The sequence below is a fragment of the Hemiscyllium ocellatum genome, chromosome 33, assembly GCF_020745735.1.
Source record: "Hemiscyllium ocellatum isolate sHemOce1 chromosome 33, sHemOce1.pat.X.cur, whole genome shotgun sequence".
In the NCBI taxonomy this organism is placed as follows: Eukaryota; Metazoa; Chordata; class Chondrichthyes; order Orectolobiformes; family Hemiscylliidae; genus Hemiscyllium; species Hemiscyllium ocellatum.
In genome coordinates this window covers 21256212-21283146 of record NC_083433.1, presented here as the reverse complement: position 1 = coordinate 21283146, position 26935 = coordinate 21256212, and the positions used below count along the sequence as shown (strand labels likewise).

General features: G+C 53.5%; 7 non-coding genes and 1 pseudogene across 7 annotated transcripts; all 8 read right to left on the bottom strand.

Annotated features, from left to right (window-relative positions):
- Positions 1 to 267: 267 nt before the first annotated feature.
- On the bottom strand, positions 268 to 459 carry LOC132831807 (U2 spliceosomal RNA). The gene has a single exon (XR_009646757.1). It is a non-coding gene; the product is annotated as a U2 spliceosomal RNA (small nuclear RNA).
- A 1787-nt stretch (positions 460 to 2246) lies between these two features.
- LOC132831947 (U2 spliceosomal RNA) lies at positions 2247 to 2426 on the bottom strand (annotated as a pseudogene).
- Positions 2427 to 9612: 7186 nt separating this feature from the next.
- On the bottom strand, positions 9613 to 9804 carry LOC132831806 (U2 spliceosomal RNA). Its single transcript, XR_009646756.1, has one exon. It is a non-coding gene; the product is annotated as a U2 spliceosomal RNA (small nuclear RNA).
- Positions 9805 to 11593: 1789 nt separating this feature from the next.
- LOC132831804 (U2 spliceosomal RNA) lies at positions 11594 to 11785 on the bottom strand. The gene has a single exon (XR_009646755.1). It is a non-coding gene; the product is annotated as a U2 spliceosomal RNA (small nuclear RNA).
- Positions 11786 to 13597: 1812 nt separating this feature from the next.
- Positions 13598 to 13789, bottom strand: LOC132831803 (U2 spliceosomal RNA). Its single transcript, XR_009646754.1, has one exon. It is a non-coding gene; the product is annotated as a U2 spliceosomal RNA (small nuclear RNA).
- A 1787-nt stretch (positions 13790 to 15576) lies between these two features.
- LOC132831949 (U2 spliceosomal RNA) lies at positions 15577 to 15759 on the bottom strand. The gene has a single exon (XR_009646883.1). It is a non-coding gene; the product is annotated as a U2 spliceosomal RNA (small nuclear RNA).
- Positions 15760 to 22947: 7188 nt separating this feature from the next.
- On the bottom strand, positions 22948 to 23139 carry LOC132831802 (U2 spliceosomal RNA). The gene has a single exon (XR_009646753.1). It is a non-coding gene; the product is annotated as a U2 spliceosomal RNA (small nuclear RNA).
- Positions 23140 to 24926: 1787 nt separating this feature from the next.
- Positions 24927 to 25109, bottom strand: LOC132831944 (U2 spliceosomal RNA). The gene has a single exon (XR_009646881.1). It is a non-coding gene; the product is annotated as a U2 spliceosomal RNA (small nuclear RNA).
- Between the last annotated feature and the right edge of the window lie 1826 nt (positions 25110 to 26935).

Genomic DNA, 26935 nt, shown 5'->3' with positions numbered 1-26935 from the left:
GGCAAGTTACCTTCCTGGCAGGCCCCTGGTTCCAGAATGTTCCCTGTAGCACGTTGGGGTTACCCCTGTCCTGGCTTTCAGCGTGCTGCACCTTCATCAGGTAACTGCAGAGCAGGTTCATAAGACAGAAAACCCGTAACAAAAGACGATAGTTTCCTGCAACTGAAAAGACAATAGATGCAACAATCACTGACTGCCATCAACACGGCAAACGAGCAAAGGCAAGAGATTCACATTGCATTCACCTGCTTTTGAACTTGGGTAGACGTTGGGTGCACCATTCCTGGAAACACTGCAATACCAGGCTGATACATGGAGAGGACAGAGCAAGCCCTTAAGCCATCTCCCTGCTCCAAAAATCCATTTAATACAAACACTCCCACCTTCGGGAGATATCAGCGATTAAACTGATAAGAACAGAAACTACACATATTCCAAGCCAAAAGGCCGAGAAGCGATAGCACATTAATACTCCAACGGTGGAGGTCATATTTGCCGACTATCCTTTCCATCAGTTTGATGATATTCAAAGTTCCTTTATTCCCTTACCGTCTACCTTCCTTCCAAGATATCCAACCAGACCGGAAGATCACTCTGCAGCAGTCGCTGTGCTTTCCCCGTGCTTTTCTGTCCATCTGTTACGTAGCCGCGTAGGTCGCGCTGACGACCAATCAGATGGCACGGGCCGGAGCCACCGCACGTCAGGTCGACTGCAGAGAGGTTTCTCCCGGTGATCGGGGACAGCGGCGGCGGCAGGGTCATTCATTCCCCCGGCATCTACAAGATTCACCAGAATTCCTCAGGCAGCACCTTGCAAACCCATGGCCAACGCAGCCTCGAAGGATGACGGCAGCAGATCCACGGGAACACCACCATTCGCAAGTTCTCCCCCCCCCCGAGGCACTCGCTGTCCTGAATTGCAAATATGTCCTTGTTCCTCCGGTGTTACCGGGTCAAAATCGGGAATCCCCGCCCAAACAGCATCGCGGGGCTACCGACAGCACTTGGACTGCAGCGGTTCGAGAGAGCAGCTCACCACCAGGCTGATCTCGGCATGGGCGAGAAATGTTGGCCTTGACGGAAAGATCCTATTCATTGCCTCCCCTTGTGTTGGTGTAGCTTGCCCATAAATGCCAATCATCGTTTCCCTCACGTACAGGATTCGCTCCTCGGCATTCCGCATCAATCCGAAAAGTTGCGAAAAGCGAATTACGTCCGTGCACCCTTTCTTTATCGTCCACTTTCAATATCCTCTCTACTTGTATCCGACTCTCTGTGGAGAATGGGGAGGGAGCTGATCTCCCCGTGTAAACATGTCACGCTGCAAGCGCGCCTCATCACCACCAGCAGCTCGATTCGACATCTCCGTTCACATTGCTGCAGATCGCTGACAACATTATAATCCGACCCAGTTGACAAACTGACAACTGTTTCGCTACTTGCACCGCAAATGATGACAAATCGTTCCAAATCGTACGGGTGGCACAGTGGATCAGTGGTTAGTACGGCTGCCTGGTGGCACCAGGGAGCTGAAGCCAGTTCCAGCCTTGGGCGATCGTCTGCGTGAATAATCTTTACGTACAGACGTAGCTACTAAAGCAGGTCGCTTCCGTACAGTAGTTTGCGAAGAAACAAAACAGAGATGGGGGTTTCACTCTATTCAGGAAACAGACTAAAGACATTTCTTTCTTGTTCAAGAAAATATTAGGATAAATTTGTTGCCTCGGGGGTGGGGGGTTGGGAAGGGGCTGTGGGGGCTGATCTGATAGCCATTTGACATTGGCTGAGTCATGGGATCCCACAACCTGATTTGACTGTGTTAAAAATCCCACAACACCAGGTTTCAGCCCAACGGGGTTCTTTGAAATTACAGCAGTCACCCCACCCCCCGCCACCGCCGTACCATCGGTGGGATACGTTCCAAGAACGACCGCAGAAGCCCAAAACGGCAGACAAGGTCAAATCCATTCATTCAAATTGGCAAGTTACCTTCCTGGCAGGCCCCTGGTTCCAGAATGTTCCCTGTAGCACGTTGGGGTTACCCCTGTCCTGGCTTTCAGCGTGCTGCACCTTCATCAGGTAACTGCAGAGCAGGTTCATAAGACAGAAAACCCGTAACAAAAGACGATAGTTTCCTGCAACTGAAAAGACAATAGATGCAACAATCACTGACTGCCATCAACACGGCAAACGAGCAAAGGCAAGAGATTCACATTGCATTCACCTGCTTTTGAACTTGGGTAGACGTTGGGTGCACCATTCCTGGAAACACTGCAATACCAGGCTGATACATGGAGAGGACAGAGCAAGCCCTTAAGCCATCTCCCTGCTCCAAAAATCCATTTAATACAAACACTCCCACCTTCGGGAGATATCAGCGATTAAACTGATAAGAACAGAATTTTTTTTTTTTATTTCAAAAATATACTTTATTCATAAAATATGCATAGAATAATTTGATACACTGTACATTAGGTAATGCCATTCATATTTCCACATTTACATACACAGCTCCGAATTGTCATTATTCCATACAGATCAGTGCATCTCTCACTCATATATTGAGCTGAGGCGACAGCAGAGCCCAAATGACTGCATGGGCCCCCTGCTTTTCTATCGACAGGCAGATGTTAAACGGTGGTCTTTCCCCACCGCGCCTTGGCGGCAGCTGCCCCAAGCTTCAGCGCGTCCCTCAACACGTAGTCCTGGACCTTGGAATGTGCCAGTCTGCAACACTCAGTCGGGGTCAACTCCTTCAGCTGGAAGATCAACAGGTTTCGGACCGCCCAGAGAGCGACCTTCACCGAGTTGATGATCCTCCAGGCGCAGTTGATGTTCGTCTCGGTGTGCGTCCCGGGGAACAGGCCGTAGAGCACGGAGTCCCGCGTCACGGCGCTGCTCGGGACGAACCTCGACAAATACCACTGCATTCCTCTCCAGACTTCCTCTGCATAGGCACATTCCAGAAGGAGGTGTGTGACAGTCTCGTCCCCCCCGCAGCCGCTTCGAGGGCAGCGTGCGGTGCGGCTGAGAGTCCGGGCGTGCATAAACGATCTCACAGGTAGAGCCCTTCTCACCACCAGCCAAGCCATGTCTTGGTGCTTGTTGGAAAGTTCTGGCGATGAGGCATTCTGCCAAATTGCTTTGACAGTCTGCTCAGGGAACCACTCAACAGGATCCGCCCTCTCCTTTTCCCGAAGGGTCTCGAGGACGCTACGTGCTGACCACTTCCTGATGGACTTGTGGTCAAAGGTGTTTTTCTTCAGAAATTTCTCCACGAAGGACAGGTGGTACGGAACGGTCCAACTACTCGGAGCGTTCCGCGGCAGCGAGGCCAGGCCCATCCTTCGCAACACCGGGGACAGGTAGAACCTCAGTACGTAGTGACACTTGGTGTTTGCGTACCGGGGATCCACGCACAGCTTGATGCAGCCACACACAAAGGTGGCCATCAGGGTGAGGGTGGCATTGGGTGTATTTTTTCCCCCGTTGCCCAGATCTTTGTACAGTGAGTCCCTTCGGACCCGGTCCATCTTTGAACTCCATATGAACTGGAAGATGGCCCGGACGACTGCAGCGGCGCAGGTTCTGGGAATAGGCCAGACCTGTGCCACGTACAACAGCAATGACAGTGCCTCACACCTGATGACCAGGTTTTTTCCCGTGATGGAGAGCGACCGTAGCCTCCATCTGCCCAGTTTCTGCCTCACTTTACTGATACGCTCCTCCCAAGACTTGGCGCACGCCCCAGCCCCCCCGAACCAAATACCCAGCACCTTCAGGTGGTCGGTCCTGACGGTGAAGGGGATCGAGGATTGGTCGGCCCAGTTCCCGAAGAGCATGGCCTCGCTCTTGCCTCGGTTTACCTTGGCCCCCGAGGCCCGTTCGAACTGGTCACAAATGCACATGAGTCTGCGCACGGACAGCGGATCCGAGCAGAAAACGGCGACGTCATCCATGTACAGGGAGGCCTTAACCTGCAGGCCCCCGCTGCCCGGAATAGTCACCCCTCTCAGGCTCGCATCCTTCCTGATGGACTCGGCAAATGGCTCTATGCAGCACACAAACAAGGCAGGAGAGAGAGGGCAGCCCTGCCTTACTCCAGATCTGACTGGGAAGCTATCTGATTCCCACCCATGATTGAGACTGCACTGACAATGTTGGTGTAGAGCAGTCTGATCCAATTGCAGATTCCCTCCCGAAAGCCCATTTTGGAGAGAACATCTCTCATATACATGTGTGATATCCTGTCAAAGGCTTTCTCCTGGTCCAGGCTGATCAGGCAGGCGTCCAACCCTCTGTCCTGCACGTAGGCGATCGTATCCCTGAGGAGTGCGAGACTCTCAGCGATCTTCCTGCCTGGCACAGCACAGGTTTGGTCAGGGTGAATCACCGACCCCAGAGCAGACCTGACCCGGTTGGCAATTACCTTTGACAGGATTTTGTAATCTGCATTCAACAGTGTGATCGGTCTCCAATTTTTGAGTTCCTCGCTCTCCCCCTTCCGCTTATAGATGAGGGTGATGATGCCTTTCCTCATGGATTCGCTCATGGTACCTGCCCGAAGCATACTGACATACACCTCCAGCAGGTCCTGGCCAATCAAGTCCCACAGAGCGGAATAGAGCTCGACCGGTAAGCCATCGCTTCCGGGAGTTTTATTCTTTTCGAAGGACTCGAGGGCCTTGGTCAGCTCGTCCAGAGATAGCGGCTGGTCCAGCCTCTCGCGTGTTCTGTCGTCTAAGACCTCCGTGATAGACGACAGGAACGACTGGGAGGCCGCGCTGTCGGTCGGCTTCGCGTCATACAGACTGGCATAGAAGGATTTACTGATCCTCATGACGTCAGCCTGAGATGACGTTGTCGAGCCGTCTTCTTCCTTCAGGCTGCTGAGCACAGAGCTCTCTTTGTGCACCTTCTGGAAGAAGAAACGTGAGCACGTCTCGTCCTGCTCCACCGAGCGGACCCTGGACCGGAAGATTATCTTGGAGGCCTCTGAGGCAAAGAGCGAGGCTTGCTGGCCCTTCACCTCCTTGAGGTCCTCCGTGACATCGACCCCCATCGTCTGCAGCAGGAGCAGGTTCTGCATACTTTCCTGGAGCTGGGACAGTTTTCCCCGCCTCTCTCTCGCCTCCTGAACACCTTTGAGGATGAAGAACCTCTTGATGTTCCCTTTAACTGTTTCCCACCAGTCTGCTGGAGACTCAAAGAGGGGCTTCACGGTTCTCCAACCTGCGTAGTCCCTCTTGAGCTCCTCAATGTTTCCCGGGGTCAACAGCTTAGTGTTCAGCTTCCACGTTCCCTTACCCGCCCGCTGCTCGTCCTGTAGGTGACAGTCGGCCAGCAGGAGGCAGTGGTCAGAGAAGAACACCGGCTTGACGTCGGTGGATCTGACCGAGAGCGTTCGGGACACAAACAGGTAATCTATCCTTGAGCGGATAGACCCGTCTGCCCGTGACCAGGTGTATCTACGCTGCGCTCCGTCTGCAGGGGTGCTGAAGACGTCGTGCAGCTTGGCATCTTTTACCGCGTCCATCAGGGCTCTGGACGTGGCGTCCAGTTTACTGTCCCCCCCGCCGGATCGTCCATCTGCATCAATGATACAGTTGAAGTCTCCGGCCAGAATGACCGGCCTGGACGTAGCCAGCAACAGTGGAAGCTGCTGCAGGACGGCCAACCGTTCACTCTTACCCACTGGGGCGTACACATTGATCAGTCTCAGGGGAGCATTCCTGTACATAACGTCGGCGACGAGGAGGCGCCCGCCCACCACCTCCTTAACCTCGGAGATGGTGAAGTTGCTTCCTCGCAACAGGATACCCAGGCCGGAGGCGCGGCTATCGTTGCCCCCCGACCAAACTGACTGCCCATGGGCCCACAAGCTCGACCATCTCCTGTAGCTGCTGAGGTGCGGTATCCCACACTCCTGCAGAAACAGGAGGTCGGCTTTAACGCTGGCCAGGAAGGCCATCGTTGAAACACATCGCGTAGCCGATTTGATGCTACGCACATTGATGCTGGCAACTTTAAACCCCATTTTAACAATTTACAAGGTTAATAGTGTCCATTTGCTGCTGGTCTTGCTCCTCTGGGGTAGCTGCGTGCATCCCCGTGGTGACGGCAAACTGCTGGACCATCCCAGGGCTGAGGTAGCTGTCCGGCTCCACGCTGGAGCCATTTCCCCGCTCCGGTGTCTTTGTGTCAAGCCCAGGGTCCGCACCGTCCAGTTCTCCATCTGACAGTGGGGCTGTCACAGGACCGCTGCTCCCAGTTACCTGGAGCTGTGGGCCGGTGGACACCTCTTGGTTCTCACCGGGTAGGGGGAGGCCTTTACCCATCCCCACAGAGGGATCGTCTTTCCCTTCTTGGGTGGTGCTGCCCTCCTTTCTCCCCATGGCGCTCTGTCTCTTCCTCTGGTGGCGACCCTTCTTGCGCCCGTCCTCACCATCAGAAGAGCTGCCTGTATCCTCGGCTTGGAGGTGTCGTTTCCCCCTTCTCTGGGTGGCTTTGGGGCCCGAGACAGGTTTCCTCTTCCTATTTCTGACTGTGATCCAGTCATCTGCCTCCTTTGATTCCTCCTCTTCCATTTCCTCCGTCTGCCTTGAAGGAGCTTGGATCGGCTGCTGTACCTCCCCGCTGTCTGCCGTCTGCTCCGCTACCGCCTGCTCTTCCTTCTGGGTGTCTCCAGGCACCGTTTCCGTGCTATCTTGTGGTGCCCTGCTGGGCTTTGGCGGTCCCCGGCTCGTGTTGCCACCTCTGGCCATCTGTGCGTAAGTGGCGGCTCCTCGTCTTGGACAGGCCTTGTACATGTGGCCCGCCTCTCCGCACAGGTTACAGTTCTTGGCCTCCTTGCAATCCTTGGTCAGGTGGCCTTCCTGTTTGCAATTTCGGCATACAGTCACCTTACAGTCGGCCGCCATGTGGCCTGACCTCCCGCAGGTTCGGCACACCTTCGGCTGCCCTGCGTACGTCAGGTAACCTCTGCTTCCTCCGATGGCGAAGCTGGAGGGTGGGTGGAGGATGTTCCCGCTGCCATCGACCCTCAGGGTTACCTTGACCTGCCGCTTACTGGTCCAGATCCCGAAAGGATCGACCACATCGGTGCTTTCGCCTTCCACCTGGACATACCTCTTCAAGAAGGTGAGAACATCTGCCGCTGGGACGTAAGGGTTGTACATTTGGATTGTCACAACCCGACTCCTCTGCGCAGGAAGCACACACAACGGGACCGCCGACAAGATGGAGAACAGAGGTTCCCCTTCCTTCTCCTTGAAGACCTTCAGGAGCTGCTCACAATGCTTCACGCTCCTGAAGGTCACGTCGAAGTAGCCTGCCCCAGGGAAATCCTGCAGGCAGTACACGTCCGCTGCTGCAAACCCACAGCACTCCAGCAAAACCTTCTTCACAAACACCGTCCGATCGACCGGTGTGTGCTCCTCCACCTTCTTCACAGTCACCCTGACTGTGTTGCGAATGCCCTGGCCAGGGCTGCGAGCGGCTGCTGAGGCCATAGCTCTGAGGTTGGCTGATACCTGAATTGGCGTTAGGCCGAAGCCAGCATAAAGATCCACCAAGAGCAGGTCAGCACAACCAAACGATCCTCCAGCGGCCAATCACGATCCAGCGATGGTCTCCAGCAGCTCCAACGACTCGCAACACGAACCCCTTGGTTTTTCTCCTGCCAGCGCACTTCTGCAGCGTCGAACCTGCAGCTCTCGAGCAGAATCTCTTCCTCTGGACCTCAGGAACTACACATATTCCAAGCCAAAAGGCCGAGAAGCGATAGCACATCAATACTCCAACGGTGGAGGTCATATTTGCCGACTATCCTTTCCATCAGTTTGATGATATTCAAAGTTCCTTTATTCCCTTACCGTCTACCTTCCTTCCAAGATATCCAACCAGACCGGAAGATCACTCTGCAGCAGTCGCTGTGCTTTCCCCGTGCTTTTCTGTCCATCTGTTACGTAGCCGCGTAGGTCGCGCTGACGACCAATCAGATGGCACGGGCCGGAGCCACCGCACGTCAGGTCGACTGCAGAGAGGTTTCTCCCGGTGATCGGGGACAGCGGCGGCGGCAGGGTCATTCATTCCCCGGCAGGGTCATTCATTCCCCCGGCATCTACAAGATTCACCAGAATTCCTCAGGCAGCACCTTGCAAACCCATGGCCAACGCAGCCTCGAAGGATGACGGCAGCAGATCCACGGGAACACCACCATTCGCAAGTTCTCCCCCCCCCCCCCCCCCCGAGACACTCGCTGTCCTGAATTGCAAATATGTCTTTGTTCCTCCGGTGTTACCGGGTCAAAATCGGGAATCCCCGCCCAAACAGCATCGCGGGGCTACCGACAGCACTTGGACTGCAGCGGTTCGAGAGAGCAGCTCACCACCAGGCTGATCTCGGCATGGGCGAGAAATGTTGGCCTTGACGGAAAGATCCTATTCATTGCCTCCCCTTGTGTTGGTGTAGCTTGCCCATAAATGCCAATCATCGTTTCCCTCACGTACAGGATTCGCTCCTCGGCATTCCGCATCAATCCGAAAAGTTGCGAAAAGCGAATTACGTCCGTGCACCCTTTCTTTATCGTCCACTTTCAATATCCTCTCTACTTGTATCCGACTCTCTGTGGAGAATGGGGAGGGAGCTGATCTCCCCGTGTAAACATGTCACGCTGCAAGCGTGCCTCATCACCACCAGCAGCTCGATTCGACATCTCCGTTCACATTGCTGCAGATCGCTGACAACATTATAATCCGACCCAGTTGACAAACTGACAACTGTTTCGCTACTTGCACCGCAAATGATGACAAATCGTTCCAAATCGTACGGGTGGCACAGTGGATCAGTGGTTAGTACGGCTGCCTGGTGGCACCAGGGAGCTGAAGCCAGTTCCAGCCTTGGGCGATCGTCTGCGTGAATAATCTTTACGTGCAGACGTAGCTACTAAAGCAGGTCGCTTCCGTACAGTAGTTTGCGAAGAAACAAACAGAGATGGGGGTTTCACTCTATTCAGGAAACAGACCAAAGACATTTCTTTCTTGTTCAAGAAAATATTAGGATAAATTTGTTGCCTCGGGGTTGGGGGGGGGAGGCGGGGGGGTTGGGAAGGGGCTGTGGGGGCTGATCTGATAGCCATTTGACATTGGCTGAGTCATGGGATCCCACAACCTGATTTGACTGTGTTAAAAATCCCACAACACCAGGGTTCAGCCCAACGGGGTTCTTTGAAATTACAGCAGTCACCCCACCCCCCGCCACCGCCGTACCATCGGTGGGATACGTTCCAAGAACGACCGCAGAAGCCCAAAACGGCAGACAAGGGCAAATCCATTCATTCAAATTGGCAAGTTACCTTCCTGGCAGGCCCCTGGTTCCAGAATGTTCCCTGTAGCACGTTGGGGTTACCCCTGTCCTGGCTTTCAGCGTGCTGCACCTTCATCAGGTAACTGCAGAGCAGGTTCATAAGACAGAAAACCCGTAACAAAAGACGATAGTTTCCTGCAACTGAAAAGACAATAGATGCAACAATCACTGACTGCCATCAACACGGCAAACTAGCAAAGGCAAGAGATTCACATTGCATTCACCTGCTTTTGAACTTGGGTAAGCGTTGGGTGCACCATTCCTGGAAACACTGCAATACCAGGCTGATACATGGAGAGGACAGAGCAAGCCCTTAAGCCATCTCCCTGCTCCAAAAATCCATTTAATACAAACACTCCCACCTTCGGGAGATATCAGCGATTAAACTGATAAGAACAGAAACTACACATATTCCAAGCCAAAAGGCCGAGAAGCGATAGCACATCAATACTCCAACGGTGGAGGTCATATTTGCCGACTATCCTTTCCATCAGTTTGATGATATTCAAAGTTCCTTTATTCCCTTACCGTCTACCTTCCTTCCAAGATATCCAACCAGACCGGAAGATCACTCTGCAGCAGTCGCTGTGCTTTCCCCGTGCTTTTCTCTCCATCTGTTACGTAGCCGCGTAGGTCGCGCTGACGACCAATCAGATGGCACGGGCCGGAGCCACCGCACGTCAGGTCGACTGCAGAGAGGTTTCTCCCGGTGATCGGGGACAGCGGCGGCGGCAGGGTCATTCATTCCCCCGGCATCTACAAGATTCACCAGAATTCCTCAGGCAGCACCTTGCAAACCCATGGCCAACGCAGCCTCGAAGGATGACGGCAGCAGATCCACGGGAACACCACCATTCGCAAGTTCTCCCCCCCGCCGAGGCACTCGCTGTCCTGAATTGCAAATATGTCCTTGTTCCTCCGGTGTTACCGGGTCAAAATCGGGAATCCCCGCCCAAACAGCATCGCGGGGCTACCGACAGCACTTGGACTGCAGCGGTTCGAGAGAGCAGCTCACCACCAGGCTGATCTCGGCATGGGCGAGAAATGTTGGCCTTGACGGAAAGATCCTATTCATTGCCTCCCCTTGTGTTGGTGTAGCTTGCCCATAAATGCCAATCATCGTTTCCCTCACGTACAGGATTCGCTCCTCGGCATTCCGCATCAATCCGAAAAGTTGCGAAAAGCGAATTACGTCCGTGCACCCTTTCTTTATCGTCCACTTTCAATATCCTCTCTACTTGTATCCGACTCTCTGTGGAGAATGGGGAGGGAGCTGATCTCCCCGTGTAAACATGTCACGCTGCAAGCGCGCCTCATCACCACCAGCAGCTCGATTCGACATCTCCGTTCACATTGCTGCAGATCGCTGACAACATTATAATCCGACCCAGTTGACAAACTGACAACTGTTTCGCTACTTGCACCGCAAATGATGACAAATCGTTCCAAATCGTACGGGTGGCACAGTGGATCAGTGGTTAGTACGGCTGCCTGGTGGCACCAGGGAGCTGAAGCCAGTTCCAGCCTTGGGCGATCGTCTGCGTGAATAATCTTTACGTACAGACGTAGCTACTAAAGCAGGTTGCTTCCGTACAGTAGTTTGCGAAGAAACAAAACAGAGATGGGGGTTTCACTCTATTCAGGAAACAGACTAAAGACATTTCTTCCTTGTTCAAGAAAATATTAGGATAAATTTGTTGCCTCGGGGTGGGGGGGGGTTGGGAAGGGGCTGTGGGGGCTGATCTGATAGCCATTTGACATTGGCTGAGTCATGGGATCCCACAACCTGATTTGACTGTGTTAAAAATCCCACAACACCAGGTTTCAGCCCAACGGGGTTCTTTGAAATTACAGCAGTCACCCCACCCCCCGCCACCGCCGTACCATCGGTGGGATACGTTCCAAGAACGACCGCAGAAGCCCAAAACGGCAGACAAGGTCAAATCCATTCATTCAAATTGGCAAGTTACCTTCCTGGCAGGCCCCTGGTTCCAGAATGTTCCCTGTAGCACGTTGGGGTTACCCCTGTCCTGGCTTTCAGCGTGCTGCACCTTCATCAGGTAACTGCAGAGCAGGTTCATAAGACAGAAAACCCGTAACAAAAGACGATAGTTTCCTGCAACTGAAAAGACAATAGATGCAACAATCACTGACTGCCATCAACACGGCAAACGAGCAAAGGCAAGAGATTCACATTGCATTCACCTGCTTTTGAACTTGGGTAGACGTTGGGTGCACCATTCCTGGAAACACTGCAATACCAGGCTGATACATGGAGAGGACAGAGCAAGCCCTTAAGCCATCTCCCTGCTCCAAAAATCCATTTAATACAAACACTCCCACCTTCGGGAGATATCAGCGATTAAACTGATAAGAACAGAAACTACACATATTCCAAGCCAAAAGGCCGAGAAGCGATAGCACATTAATACTCCAACGGTGGAGGTCATATTTGCCGACTATCCTTTCCATCAGTTTGATGATATTCAAAGTTCCTTTATTCCCTTACCGTCTACCTTCCTTCCAAGATATCCAACCAGACCGGAAGATCACTCTGCAGCAGTCGCTGTGCTTTACCCGTGGTTTTCTGTTACGTAGCCGCGTAGGTCGCGCTGACGACCAATCAGATGGCACGGGCCGGAGCCACTGCACGTCAGGTCGACTGCAGAGAGGTTTCTCCCGGTGATCGGGGACAGCGGCGGCGGCAGGGTCATTCATTTCCCCGGCAGGGTCATTCATTCCCCCGGCATCTACAAGATTCACCAGAATTCCTCAGGCAGCACCTTGTAAACCCATGGCCAACGCAGCCTCGAAGGATGACGGCAGCAGATCCACGGGAACACCACCATTCGCAAGTTCTCCCCCGCGCCGAGGCACTCGCTGTCCTGAATTGCAAATATGTCCTTGTTCCTCCGGTGTTACCGGGTCAAAATCGGGAATCCCCGCCCAAACAGCATCGCGGGGCTACCGACAGCACTTGGACTGCAGCGGTTCGAGAGAGCAGCTCACCACCAGGCTGATCTCGGCATGGGCGAGAAATGTTGGCCTTGACGGAAAGATCCTATTCATTGCCTCCCCTTGTGTTGGTGTAGCTTGCCCATAAATGCCAATCATCGTTTCCCTCACGTACAGGATTCGCTCCTCGGCATTCCGCATCAATCCGAAAAGTTGCGAAAAGCGAATTACGTCCGTGCACCCTTTCTTTATCGTCCACTTTCAATATCCTCTCTACTTGTATCCGACTCTCTGTGGAGAATGGGGAGGGAGCTGATCTCCCCGTGTAAACATGTCACGCTGCAAGCGTGCCTCATCACCACCAGCAGCTCGATTCGACATCTCCGTTCACATTGCTGCAGATCGCTGACAACATTATAATCCGAACCAGTTGACAAACTGACAACTGTTTCGCTACTTGCACCGCAAATGATGACAAATCGTTCCAAATCGTACGGGTGGCACAGTGGATCAGTGGTTAGTACGGCTGCCTGGTGGCACCAGGGAGCTGAAGCCAGTTCCAGCCTTGGGCGATCGTCTGCGTGAATAATCTTTACGTGCAGACGTAGCTACTAAAGCAGGTCGCTTCCGTACAGTAGTTTGCGAAGAAACAAACAGAGATGGGGGTTTCACTCTATTCAGGAAACAGACCAAAGACATTTCTTTCTTGTTCAAGAAAATATTAGGATAAATTTGTTGCCTCGGGGTTGGGGGGGGAGGCGGGGGGGTTGGGAAGGGGCTGTGGGGGCTGATCTGATAGCCATTTGACATTGGCTGAGTCATGGGATCCCACAACCTGATTTGACTGTGTTAAAAATCCCACAACACCAGGGTTCAGCCCAACGGGGTTCTTTGAAATTACAGCAGTCACCCCACCCCCCGCCACCGCCGTACCATCGGTGGGATACGTTCCAAGAACGACCGCAGAAGCCCAAAACGGCAGACAAGGGCAAATCCATTCATTCAAATTGGCAAGTTACCTTCCTGGCAGGCCCCTGGTTCCAGAATGTTCCCTGTAGCACGTTGGGGTTACCCCTGTCCTGGCTTTCAGCGTGCTGCACCTTCATCAGGTAACTGCAGAGCAGGTTCATAAGACAGAAAACCCGTAACAAAAGACGATAGTTTCCTGCAACTGAAAAGACAATAGATGCAACAATCACTGACTGCCATCAACACGGCAAACTAGCAAAGGCAAGAGATTCACATTGCATTCACCTGCTTTTGAACTTGGGTAAGCGTTGGGTGCACCATTCCTGGAAACACTGCAATACCAGGCTGATACATGGAGAGGACAGAGCAAGCCCTTAAGCCATCTCCCTGCTCCAAAAATCCATTTAATACAAACACTCCCACCTTCGGGAGATATCAGCGATTAAACTGATAAGAACAGAAACTACACATATTCCAAGCCAAAAGGCCGAGAAGCGATAGCACATTAATACTCCAACGGTGGAGGTCATATTTGCCGACTATCCTTTCCATCAGTTTGATGATATTCAAAGTTCCTTTATTCCCTTACCGTCTACCTTCCTTCCAAGATATCCAACCAGACCGGAAGATCACTCTGCAGCAGTCGCTGTGCTTTCCCCGTGCTTTTCTGTCCATCTGTTACGTAGCCGCGTAGGTCGCGCTGACGACCAATCAGATGGCACGGGCCGGAGCCACCGCACGTCAGGTCGACTGCAGAGAGGTTTCTCCCGGTGATCGGGGACAGCGGCGGCGGCAGGGTCATTCATTCCCCCGGCATCTACAAGATTCACCAGAATTCCTCAGGCAGCACCTTGCAAACCCATGGCCAACGCAGCCTCGAAGGATGACGGCAGCAGATCCACGGGAACACCACCATTCGCAAGTTCTCCCCCCCGCCGAGGCACTCGCTGTCCTGAATTGCAAATATGTCCTTGTTCCTCCGGTGTTACCGGGTCAAAATCGGGAATCCCCGCCCAAACAGCATCGCGGGGCTACCGACAGCACTTGGACTGCAGCGGTTCGAGAGAGCAGCTCACCACCAGGCTGATCTCGGCATGGGCGAGAAATGTTGGCCTTGACGGAAAGATCCTATTCATTGCCTCCCCTTGTGTTGGTGTAGCTTGCCCATAAATGCCAATCATCGTTTCCCTCACGTACAGGATTCGCTCCTCGGCATTCCGCATCAATCCGAAAAGTTGCGAAAAGCGAATTACGTCCGTGCACCCTTTCTTTATCGTCCACTTTCAATATCCTCTCTACTTGTATCCGACTCTCTGTGGAGAATGGGGAGGGAGCTGATCTCCCCGTGTAAACATGTCACGCTGCAAGCGCGCCTCATCACCACCAGCAGCTCGATTCGACATCTCCGTTCACATTGCTGCAGATCGCTGACAACATTATAATCCGACCCAGTTGACAAACTGACAACTGTTTCGCTACTTGCACCGCAAATGATGACAAATCGTTCCAAATCGTACGGGTGGCACAGTGGATCAGTGGTTAGTACGGCTGCCTGGTGGCACCAGGGAGCTGAAGCCAGTTCCAGCCTTGGGCGATCGTCTGCGTGAATAATCTTTACGTACAGACGTAGCTACTAAAGCAGGTCGCTTCCGTACAGTAGTTTGCGAAGAAACAAAACAGAGATGGGGGTTTCACTCTATTCAGGAAACAGACCAAAGACATTTCTTCCTTGTTCAAGAAAATATTAGGATAAATTTGTTGCCTCGGGGGTGGGGGGTTGGGAAGGGGCTGTGGGGGCTGATCTGATAGCCATTTGACATTGGCTGAGTCATGGGATCCCACAACCTGATTTGACTGTGTTAAAAATCCCACAACACCAGGTTTCAGCCTAACGGGGTTCTTTGAAATTACAGCAGTCACCCCACCCCCCGCCACCGCCGTACCATCGGTGGGATACGTTCCAAGAACGACCGCAGAAGCCCAAAACGGCAGACAAGGTCAAATCCATTCATTCAAATTGGCAAGTTACCTTCCTGGCAGGCCCCTGGTTCCAGAATGTTCCCTGTAGCACGTTGGGGTTACCCCTGTCCTGGCTTTCAGCGTGCTGCACCTTCATCAGGTAACTGCAGAGCAGGTTCATAAGACAGAAAACCCGTAACAAAAGACGATAGTTTCCTGCAACTGAAAAGACAATAGATGCAACAATCACTGACTGCCATCAACACGGCAAACGAGCAAAGGCAAGAGATTCACATTGCATTCACCTGCTTTTGAACTTGGGTAGACGTTGGGTGCACCATTCCTGGAAACACTGCAATACCAGGCTGATACATGGAGAGGACAGAGCAAGCCCTTAAGCCATCTCCCTGCTCCAAAAATCCATTTAATACAAACACTCCCACCTTCGGGAGATATCAGCGATTAAACTGATAAGAACAGAATTTTTTTTTTTTTTTATTTCAAAAATATACTTTATTCATAAAATATGCATAGAATAATTTGATACACTGTACATTAGGTAATGCCATTCATATTTCCACATTTACATACACAGCTCCGAATTGTCATTATTCCATACAGATCAGTGCATCTCTCACTCATATATTGAGCTGAGGCGACAGCAGAGCCCAAATGACTGCATGGGCCCCCTGCTTTTCTATCGACAGGCAGATGTTAAACGGTGGTCTTTCCCCACCGCGCCTTGGCGGCAGCTGCCCCAAGCTTCAGCGCGTCCCTCAACACGTAGTCCTGGACCTTGGAATGTGCCAGTCTGCAACACTCAGTCGGGGTCAACTCCTTCAGCTGGAAGATCAACAGGTTTCGGACCGCCCAGAGAGCGACCTTCACCGAGTTGATGATCCTCCAGGCGCAGTTGATGTTCGTCTCGGTGTGCGTCCCGGGGAACAGGCCGTAGAGCACGGAGTCCCGCGTCACGGCGCTGCTCGGGACGAACCTCGACAAATACCACTGCATTCCTCTCCAGACTTCCTCTGCATAGGCACATTCCAGAAGGAGGTGTGTGACAGTCTCGTCCCCCCCGCAGCCGCTTCGAGGGCAGCGTGCGGTGCGGCTGAGAGTCCGGGCGTGCATAAACGATCTCACAGGTAGAGCCCTTCTCACCACCAGCCAAGCCATGTCTTGGTGCTTGTTGGAAAGTTCTGGCGATGAGGCATTCTGCCAAATTGCTTTGACAGTCTGCTCAGGGAACCACTCAACAGGATCCGCCCTCTCCTTTTCCCGAAGGGTCTCGAGGACGCTACGTGCTGACCACTTCCTGATGGACTTGTGGTCAAAGGTGTTTTTCTTCAGAAATTTCTCCACGAAGGACAGGTGGTACGGAACGGTCCAACTACTCGGAGCGTTCCGCGGCAGCGAGGCCAGGCCCATCCTTCGCAACACCGGGGACAGGTAGAACCTCAGTACGTAGTGACACTTGGTGTTTGCGTACCGGGGATCCACGCACAGCTTGATGCAGCCACACACAAAGGTGGCCATCAGGGTGAGGGTGGCATTGGGTGTATTTTTTCCCCCGTTGCCCAGATCTTTGTACAGTGAGTCCCTTCGGACCCGGTCCATCTTTGAACTCCATATGAACTGGAAGATGGCCCGGACGACTGCAGCGGCGCAGGTTCTGGGAATAGGCCAGACCTGTGCCACGTACAACAGCAATGACAGTGCCTCACACCTGATGACCAGGTTTTTTCCCGTGATGGAGAGCGACCGTAGCCTCCATCTGCCCAGTTTCTGCCTCACTTTACTGATACGCTCCTCCCAAGACTTGGCGCACGCCCCAGCCCCCCGAACCAAATACCCAGCACCTTCAGGTGGTCGGTCCTGACGGTGAAGGGGATCGAGGATTGGTCGGCCCAGTTCCCGAAGAGCATGGCCTCGCTCTTGCCTCGGTTTACCTTGGCCCCCGAGGCCCGTTCGAACTGGTCACAAATGCACATGAGTCTGCGCACGGACAGCGGATCCGAGCAGAAAACGGCGACGTCATCCATGTACAGGGAGGCCTTAACCTGCAGGCCCCCGCTGCCCGGAATAGTCACCCCTCTCAGGCTCGCATCCTTCCTGATGGACTCGGCAAATGGCTCTATGCAGCACACAAACAAGGCAGGAGAGAGAGGGCAGCCCTGCCTTACTCCAGATCTGACTGGGAAGCTATCTGATTCCCACCCATTGATTGAGACTGCACTGACAATGTTGGTGTAGAGCAGTCTGATCCAATTGCAGATTCCCTCCCCAAAGCCCATTTTGGAGAGAACATCTCTCATATACATGTGTGATATCCTGTCAAAGGCTTTCTCCTGGTCCAGGCTGATCAGGCAGGCGTCCAACCCTCTGTCCTGCACGTAGGCGATCGTATCCCTGAGGAGTGCGAGACTCTCAGCGATCTTCCTGCCTGGCACAGCACAGGTTTGGTCAGGGTGAATCACCGACCCCAGAGCAGACCTGACCCGGTTGGCAATTACCTTTGACAGGATTTTGTAATCTGCATTCAACAGTGTGATCGGTCTCCAATTTTTGAGTTCCTCGCTCTCCCCCTTCCGCTTATAGATGAGGGTGATGATGCCTTTCCTCATGGATTCGCTCATGGTACCTGCCCGAAGCATACTGACATACACCTCCAGCAGGTCCTGGCCAATCAAGTCCCACAGAGCGGAATAGAGCTCGACCGGTAAGCCATCGCTTCCGGGAGTTTTATTCTTTTCGAAGGACTCGAGGGCCTTGGTCAGCTCGTCCAGAGATAGCGGCTGGTCCAGCCTCTCGCGTGTTCTGTCGTCTAAGACCTCCGTGATAGACGACAGGAACGACTGGGAGGCCGCGCTGTCGGTCGGCTTCGCGTCATACAGACTGGCATAGAAGGATTTACTGATCCTCATGACGTCAGCCTGAGATGACGTTGTCGAGCCGTCTTCTTCCTTCAGGCTGCTGAGCACAGAGCTCTCTTTGTGCACCTTCTGGAAGAAGAAACGTGAGCACGTCTCGTCCTGCTCCACCGAGCGGACCCTGGACCGGAAGATTATCTTGGAGGCCTCTGAGGCAAAGAGCGAGGCTTGCTGGCCCTTCACCTCCTTGAGGTCCTCCGTGACATCGACCCCCATCGTCTGCAGCAGGAGCAGGTTCTGCATACTTTCCTGGAGCTGGGACAGTTTTCCCCGCCTCTCTCTCGCCTCCTGAACACCTTTGAGGATGAAGAACCTCTTGATGTTCCCTTTAACTGTTTCCCACCAGTCTGCTGGAGACTCAAAGAGGGGCTTCACGGTTCTCCAACCTGCGTAGTCCCTCTTGAGCTCCTCAATGTTTCCCGGGGTCAACAGCTTAGTGTTCAGCTTCCACGTTCCCTTACCCGCCCGCTGCTCGTCCTGTAGGTGACAGTCGGCCAGCAGGAGGCAGTGGTCAGAGAAGAACACCGGCTTGACGTCGGTGGATCTGACCGAGAGCGTTCGGGACACAAACAGGTAATCTATCCTTGAGCGGATAGACCCGTCTGCCCGTGACCAGGTGTATCTACGCTGCGCTCCGTCTGCAGGGGTGCTGAAGACGTCGTGCAGCTTGGCATCTTTTACCGCGTCCATCAGGGCTCTGGACGTGGCGTCCAGTTTACTGTCCCCCCCGCCGGATCGTCCATCTGCATCAATGATACAGTTGAAGTCTCCGGCCAGAATGACCGGCCTGGACGTAGCCAGCAACAGTGGAAGCTGCTGCAGGACGGCCAACCGTTCACTCTTACCCACTGGGGCGTACACATTGATCAGTCTCAGGGGAGCATTCCTGTACATAACGTCGGCGACGAGGAGGCGCCCGCCCACCACCTCCTTAACCTCGGAGATGGTGAAGTTGCTTCCTCGCAACAGGATACCCAGGCCGGAGGCGCGGCTATCGTTGCCCCCCGACCAAACTGACTGCCCATGGGCCCACAAGCTCGACCATCTCCTGTAGCTGCTGAGGTGCGGTATCCCACACTCCTGCAGAAACAGGAGGTCGGCTTTAACGCTGGCCAGGAAGGCCATCGTTGAAACACATCGCGTAGCCGATTTGATGCTACGCACATTGATGCTGGCAACTTTAAACCCCATTTTAACAATTTACAAGGTTAATAGTGTCCATTTGCTGCTGGTCTTGCTCCTCTGGGGTAGCTGCGTGCATCCCCGTGGTGACGGCAAACTGCTGGACCATCCCAGGGCTGAGGTAGCTGTCCGGCTCCACGCTGGAGCCATTTCCCCGCTCCGGTGTCTTTGTGTCAAGCCCAGGGTCCGCACCGTCCAGTTCTCCATCTGACAGTGGGGCTGTCACAGGACCGCTGCTCCCAGTTACCTGGAGCTGTGGGCCGGTGGACACCTCTTGGTTCTCACCGGGTAGGGGGAGGCCTTTACCCATCCCCACAGAGGGATCGTCTTTCCCTTCTTGGGTGGTGCTGCCCTCCTTTCTCCCCATGGCGCTCTGTCTCTTCCTCTGGTGGCGACCCTTCTTGCGCCCGTCCTCACCATCAGAAGAGCTGCCTGTATCCTCGGCTTGGAGGTGTCGTTTCCCCCTTCTCTGGGTGGCTTTGGGGCCCGAGACAGGTTTCCTCTTCCTATTTCTGACTGTGATCCAGTCATCTGCCTCCTTTGATTCCTCCTCTTCCATTTCCTCCGTCTGCCTTGAAGGAGCTTGGATCGGCTGCTGTACCTCCCCGCTGTCTGCCGTCTGCTCCGCTACCGCCTGCTCTTCCTTCTGGGTGTCTCCAGGCACCGTTTCCGTGCTATCTTGTGGTGCCCTGCTGGGCTTTGGCGGTCCCCGGCTCGTGTTGCCACCTCTGGCCATCTGTGCGTAAGTGGCGGCTCCTCGTCTTGGACAGGCCTTGTACATGTGGCCCGCCTCTCCGCACAGGTTACAGTTCTTGGCCTCCTTGCAATCCTTGGTCAGGTGGCCTTCCTGTTTGCAATTTCGGCATACAGTCACCTTACAGTCGGCCGCCATGTGGCCTGACCTCCCGCAGGTTCGGCACACCTTCGGCTGCCCTGCGTACGTCAGGTAACCTCTGCTTCCTCCGATGGCGAAGCTGGAGGGTGGGTGGAGGATGTTCCCGCTGCCATCGACCCTCAGGGTTACCTTGACCTGCCGCTTACTGGTCCAGATCCCGAAAGGATCGACCACATCGGTGCTTTCGCCTTCCACCTGGACATACCTCTTCAAGAAGGTGAGAACATCTGCCGCTGGGACGTAAGGGTTGTACATTTGGATTGTCACAACCCGACTCCTCTGCGCAGGAAGCACACACAACGGGACCGCCGACAAGATGGAGAACAGAGGTTCCCCTTCCTTCTCCTTGAAGACCTTCAGGAGCTGCTCACAATGCTTCACGCTCCTGAAGGTCACGTCGAAGTAGCCTGCCCCAGGGAAATCCTGCAGGCAGTACACGTCCGCTGCTGCAAACCCACAGCACTCCAGCAAAACCTTCTTCACAAACACCGTCCGATCGACCGGTGTGTGCTCCTCCACCTTCTTCACAGTCACCCTGACTGTGTTGCGAATGCCCTGGCCAGGGCTGCGAGCGGCTGCTGAGGCCATAGCTCTGAGGTTGGCTGATACCTGAATTGGCGTTAGGCCGAAGCCAGCATAAAGATCCACCAAGAGCAGGTCAGCACAACCAAACGATCCTCCAGCGGCCAATCACGATCCAGCGATGGTCTCCAGCAGCTCCAACGACTCGCAACACGAACCCCTTGGTTTTTCTCCCGCCAGCGCACTTCTGCAGCGTCGAACCTGCAGCTCTCGAGCAGAATCTCTTCCTCTGGACCTCAGGAACTACACATATTCCAAGCCAAAAGGCCGAGAAGCGATAGCACATCAATACTCCAACGGTGGAGGTCATATTTGCCGACTATCCTTTCCATCAGTTTGATGATATTCAAAGTTCCTTTATTCCCTTACCGTCTACCTTCCTTCCAAGATATCCAACCAGACCGGAAGATCACTCTGCAGCAGTCGCTGTGCTTTCCCCGTGCTTTTCTGTCCATCTGTTACGTAGCCGCGTAGGTCGCGCTGACGACCAATCAGATGGCACGGGCCGGAGCCACCGCACGTCAGGTCGACTGCAGAGAGGTTTCTCCCGGTGATCGGGGACAGCGGCGGCGGCAGGGTCATTCATTCCCCCGGCAGGGTCATTCATTCCCCCGGCATCTACAAGATTCACCAGAATTCCTCAGGCAGCACCTTGCAAACCCATGGCCAACGCAGCCTCGAAGGATGACGGCAGCAGATCCACGGGAACACCACCATTCGCAAGTTCTCCCCCCTCCCCCCCCCCCCCGAGACACTCGCTGTCCTGAATTGCAAATATGTCTTTGTTCCTCCGGTGTTACCGGGTCAAAATCGGGAATCCCCGCCCAAACAGCATCGCGGGGCTACCGACAGCACTTGGACTGCAGCGGTTCGAGAGAGCAGCTCACCACCAGGCTGATCTCGGCATGGGCGAGAAATGTTGGCCTTGACGGAAAGATCCTATTCATTGCCTCCCCTTGTGTTGGTGTAGCTTGCCCATAAATGCCAATCATCGTTTCCCTCACGTACAGGATTCGCTCCTCGGCATTCCGCATCAATCCGAAAAGTTGCGAAAAGCGAATTACGTCCGTGCACCCTTTCTTTATCGTCCACTTTCAATATCCTCTCTACTTGTATCCGACTCTCTGTGGAGAATGGGGAGGGAGCTGATCTCCCCGTGTAAACATGTCACGCTGCAAGCGTGCCTCATCACCACCAGCAGCTCGATTCGACATCTCCGTTCACATTGCTGCAGATCGCTGACAACATTATAATCCGACCCAGTTGACAAACTGACAACTGTTTCGCTACTTGCACCGCAAATGATGACAAATCGTTCCAAATCGTACGGGTGGCACAGTGGATCAGTGGTTAGTACGGCTGCCTGGTGGCACCAGGGAGCTGAAGCCAGTTCCAGCCTTGGGCGATCGTCTGCGTGAATAATCTCTACGTGCAGACGTAGCTACTAAAGCAGGTCGCTTCCGTACAGTAGTTTGCGAAGAAACAAACAGAGATGGGGGTTTCACTCTATTCAGGAAACAGACCAAAGACATTTCTTTCTTGTTCAAGAAAATATTAGGATAAATTTGTTGCCTCGGGGTTGGGGGGGGAGGCGGGGGGGTTGGGAAGGGGCTGTGGGGGCTGATCTGATAGCCATTTGACATTGGCTGAGTCATGGGATCCCACAACCTGATTTGACTGTGTTAAAAATCCCACAACACCAGGGTTCAGCCCAACGGGGTTCTTTGAAATTACAGCAGTCACCCCACCCCCCGCCACCGCCGTACCATCGGTGGGATACGTTCCAAGAACGACCGCAGAAGCCCAAAACGGCAGACAAGGGCAAATCCATTCATTCAAATTGGCAAGTTACCTTCCTGGCAGGCCCCTGGTTCCAGAATGTTCCCTGTAGCACGTTGGGGTTACCCCTGTCCTGGCTTTCAGCGTGCTGCACCTTCATCAGGTAACTGCAGAGCAGGTTCATAAGACAGAAAACCCGTAACAAAAGACGATAGTTTCCTGCAACTGAAAAGACAATAGATGCAACAATCACTGACTGCCATCAACACGGCAAACTAGCAAAGGCAAGAGATTCACATTGCATTCACCTGCTTTTGAACTTGGGTAAGCGTTGGGTGCACCATTCCTGGAAACACTGCAATACCAGGCTGATACATGGAGAGGACAGAGCAAGCCCTTAAGCCATCTCCCTGCTCCAAAAATCCATTTAATACAAACACTCCCACCTTCGGGAGATATCAGCGATTAAACTGATAAGAACAGAAACTACACATATTCCAAGCCAAAAGGCCGAGAAGCGATAGCACATTAATACTCCAACGGTGGAGGTCATATTTGCCGACTATCCTTTCCATCAGTTTGATGATATTCAAAGTTCCTTTATTCCCTTACCGTCTACCTTCCTTCCAAGATATCCAACCAGACCGGAAGATCACTCTGCAGCAGTCGCTGTGCTTTCCCCGTGCTTTTCTGTCCATCTGTTACGTAGCCGCGTAGGTCGCGCTGACGACCAATCAGATGGCACGGGCCGGAGCCACCGCACGTCAGGTCGACTGCAGAGAGGTTTCTCCCGGTGATCGGGGACAGCGGCGGCGGCAGGGTCATTCATTCCCCCGGCATCTACAAGATTCACCAGAATTCCTCAGGCAGAACCTTGCAAACCCATGGCCAACGCAGCCTCGAAGGATGACGGCAGCAGATCCACGGGAACACCACCATTCGCAAGTTCTCCCCCGCGCCGAGGCACTCGCTGTCCTGAATTGCAAATATGTCCTTGTTCCTCCGGTGTTACCGGGTCAAAATCGGGAATCCCCGCCCAAACAGCATCGCGGGGCTACCGACAGCACTTGGACTGCAGCGGTTCGAGAGAGCAGCTCACCACCAGGCTGATCTCGGCATGGGCGAGAATTGTTGGCCTTGACGGAAAGATCCTATTCATTGCCTCCCCTTGTGTTGGTGTAGCTTGCCCATAAATGCCAATCATCGTTTCCCTCACGTACAGGATTCGCTCCTCGGCATTCCGCATCAATCCGAAAAGTTGCGAAAAGCGAATTACGTCCGTGCACCCTTTCTTTATCGTCCACTTTCAATATCCTCTCTACTTGTATCCGACTCTCTGTGGAGAATGGGGAGGGAGCTGATCTCCCCGTGTAAACATGTCACGCTGCAAGCGCGCCTCATCACCACCAGCAGCTCGATTCGACATCTCCGTTCACATTGCTGCAGATCGCTGACAACATTATAATCCGACCCAGTTGACAAACTGACAACTGTTTCGCTACTTGCACCGCAAATGATGACAAATCGTTCCAAATCGTACGGGTGGCACAGTGGATCAGTGGTTAGTACGGCTGCCTGGTGGCACCAGGGAGCTGAAGCCAGTTCCAGCCTTGGGCGATCGTCTGCGTGAATAATCTTTACGTACAGACGTAGCTACTAAAGCAGGTCGCTTCCGTACAGTAGTTTGCGAAGAAACAAAACAGAGATGGGGGTTTCACTCTATTCAGGAAACAGACTAAAGACATTTCTTCCTTGTTCAAGAAAATATTAGGATAAATTTGTTGCCTCGGGGGTGGGGGGTTGGGAAGGGGCTGTGGGGGCTGATCTGATAGCCATTTGACATTGGCTGAGTCATGGGATCCCACAACCTGATTTGACTGTGTTAAAAATCCCACAACACCAGGTTTCAGCCCAACGGGGTTCTTTGAAATTACAGCAGTCACCCCACCCCCCGCCACCGCCGTACCATCGGTGGGATACGTTCCAAGAACGACCGCAGAAGCCCAAAACGGCAGACAAGGTCAAATCCATTCATTCAAATTGGCAAGTTACCTTCCTGGCAGGCCCCTGGTTCCAGAATGTTCCCTGTAGCACGTTGGGGTTACCCCTGTCCTGGCTTTCAGCGTGCTGCACCTTCATCAGGTAACTGCAGAGCAGGTTCATAAGACAGAAAACCCGTAACAAAAGACGATAGTTTCCTGCAACTGAAAAGACAATAGATGCAACAATCACTGACTGCCATCAACACGGCAAACGAGCAAAGGCAAGAGATTCACATTGCATTCACCTGCTTTTGAACTTGGGTAGACGTTGGGTGCACCATTCCTGGAAACACTGCAATACCAGGCTGATACATGGAGAGGACAGAGCAAGCCCTTAAGCCATCTCCCTGCTCCAAAAATCCATTTAATACAAACACTCCCACCTTCGGGAGATATCAGCGATTAAACTGATAAGAACAGAATTTTTTTTTTTTTTAATTTCAAAAATATACTTTATTCATAAAATATGCATAGAATAATTTGATACACTGTACATTAGGTAATGCCATTCATATTTCCACATTTACATACACAGCTCCGAATTGTCATTATTCCATACAGATCAGTGCATCTCTCACTCATATATTGAGCTGAGGCGACAGCAGAGCCCAAATGACTGCATGGGCCCCCTGCTTTTCTATCGACAGGCAGATGTTAAACGGTGGTCTTTCCCCACCGCGCCTTGGCGGCAGCTGCCCCAAGCTTCAGCGCGTCCCTCAACACGTAGTCCTGGACCTTGGAATGTGCCAGTCTGCAACACTCAGTCGGGGTCAACTCCTTCAGCTGGAAGATCAACAGGTTTCGGACCGCCCAGAGAGCGACCTTCACCGAGTTGATGATCCTCCAGGCGCAGTTGATGTTCGTCTCGGTGTGCGTCCCGGGGAACAGGCCGTAGAGCACGGAGTCCCGCGTCACGGCGCTGCTCGGGACGAACCTCGACAAATACCACTGCATTCCTCTCCAGACTTCCTCTGCATAGGCACATTCCAGAAGGAGGTGTGTGACAGTCTCGTCCCCCCCGCAGCCGCTTCGAGGGCAGCGTGCGGTGCGGCTGAGAGTCCGGGCGTGCATAAACGATCTCACAGGTAGAGCCCTTCTCACCACCAGCCAAGCCATGTCTTGGTGCTTGTTGGAAAGTTCTGGCGATGAGGCATTCTGCCAAATTGCTTTGACAGTCTGCTCAGGGAACCACTCAACAGGATCCGCCCTCTCCTTTTCCCGAAGGGTCTCGAGGACGCTACGTGCTGACCACTTCCTGATGGACTTGTGGTCAAAGGTGTTTTTCTTCAGAAATTTCTCCACGAAGGACAGGTGGTACGGAACGGTCCAACTACTCGGAGCGTTCCGCGGCAGCGAGGCCAGGCCCATCCTTCGCAACACCGGGGACAGGTAGAACCTCAGTACGTAGTGACACTTGGTGTTTGCGTACCGGGGATCCACGCACAGCTTGATGCAGCCACACACAAAGGTGGCCATCAGGGTGAGGGTGGCATTGGGTGTATTTTTTCCCCCGTTGCCCAGATCTTTGTACAGTGAGTCCCTTCGGACCCGGTCCATCTTTGAACTCCATATGAACTGGAAGATGGCCCGGACGACTGCAGCGGCGCAGGTTCTGGGAATAGGCCAGACCTGTGCCACGTACAACAGCAATGACAGTGCCTCACACCTGATGACCAGGTTTTTTCCCGTGATGGAGAGCGACCGTAGCCTCCATCTGCCCAGTTTCTGCCTCACTTTACTGATACGCTCCTCCCAAGACTTGGCGCACGCCCCAGCCCCCCCGAACCAAATACCCAGCACCTTCAGGTGGTCGGTCCTGACGGTGAAGGGGATCGAGGATTGGTCGGCCCAGTTCCCGAAGAGCATGGCCTCGCTCTTGCCTCGGTTTACCTTGGCCCCCGAGGCCCGTTCGAACTGGTCACAAATGCACATGAGTCTGCGCACGGACAGCGGATCCGAGCAGAAAACGGCGACGTCATCCATGTACAGGGAGGCCTTAACCTGCAGGCCCCCGCTGCCCGGAATAGTCACCCCTCTCAGGCTCGCATCCTTCCTGATGGACTCGGCAAATGGCTCTATGCAGCACACAAACAAGGCAGGAGAGAGAGGGCAGCCCTGCCTTACTCCAGATCTGACTGGGAAGCTATCTGATTCCCACCCATTGATTGAGACTGCACTGACAATGTTGGTGTAGAGCAGTCTGATCCAATTGCAGATTCCCTCCCCAAAGCCCATTTTGGAGAGAACATCTCTCATATACATGTGTGATATCCTGT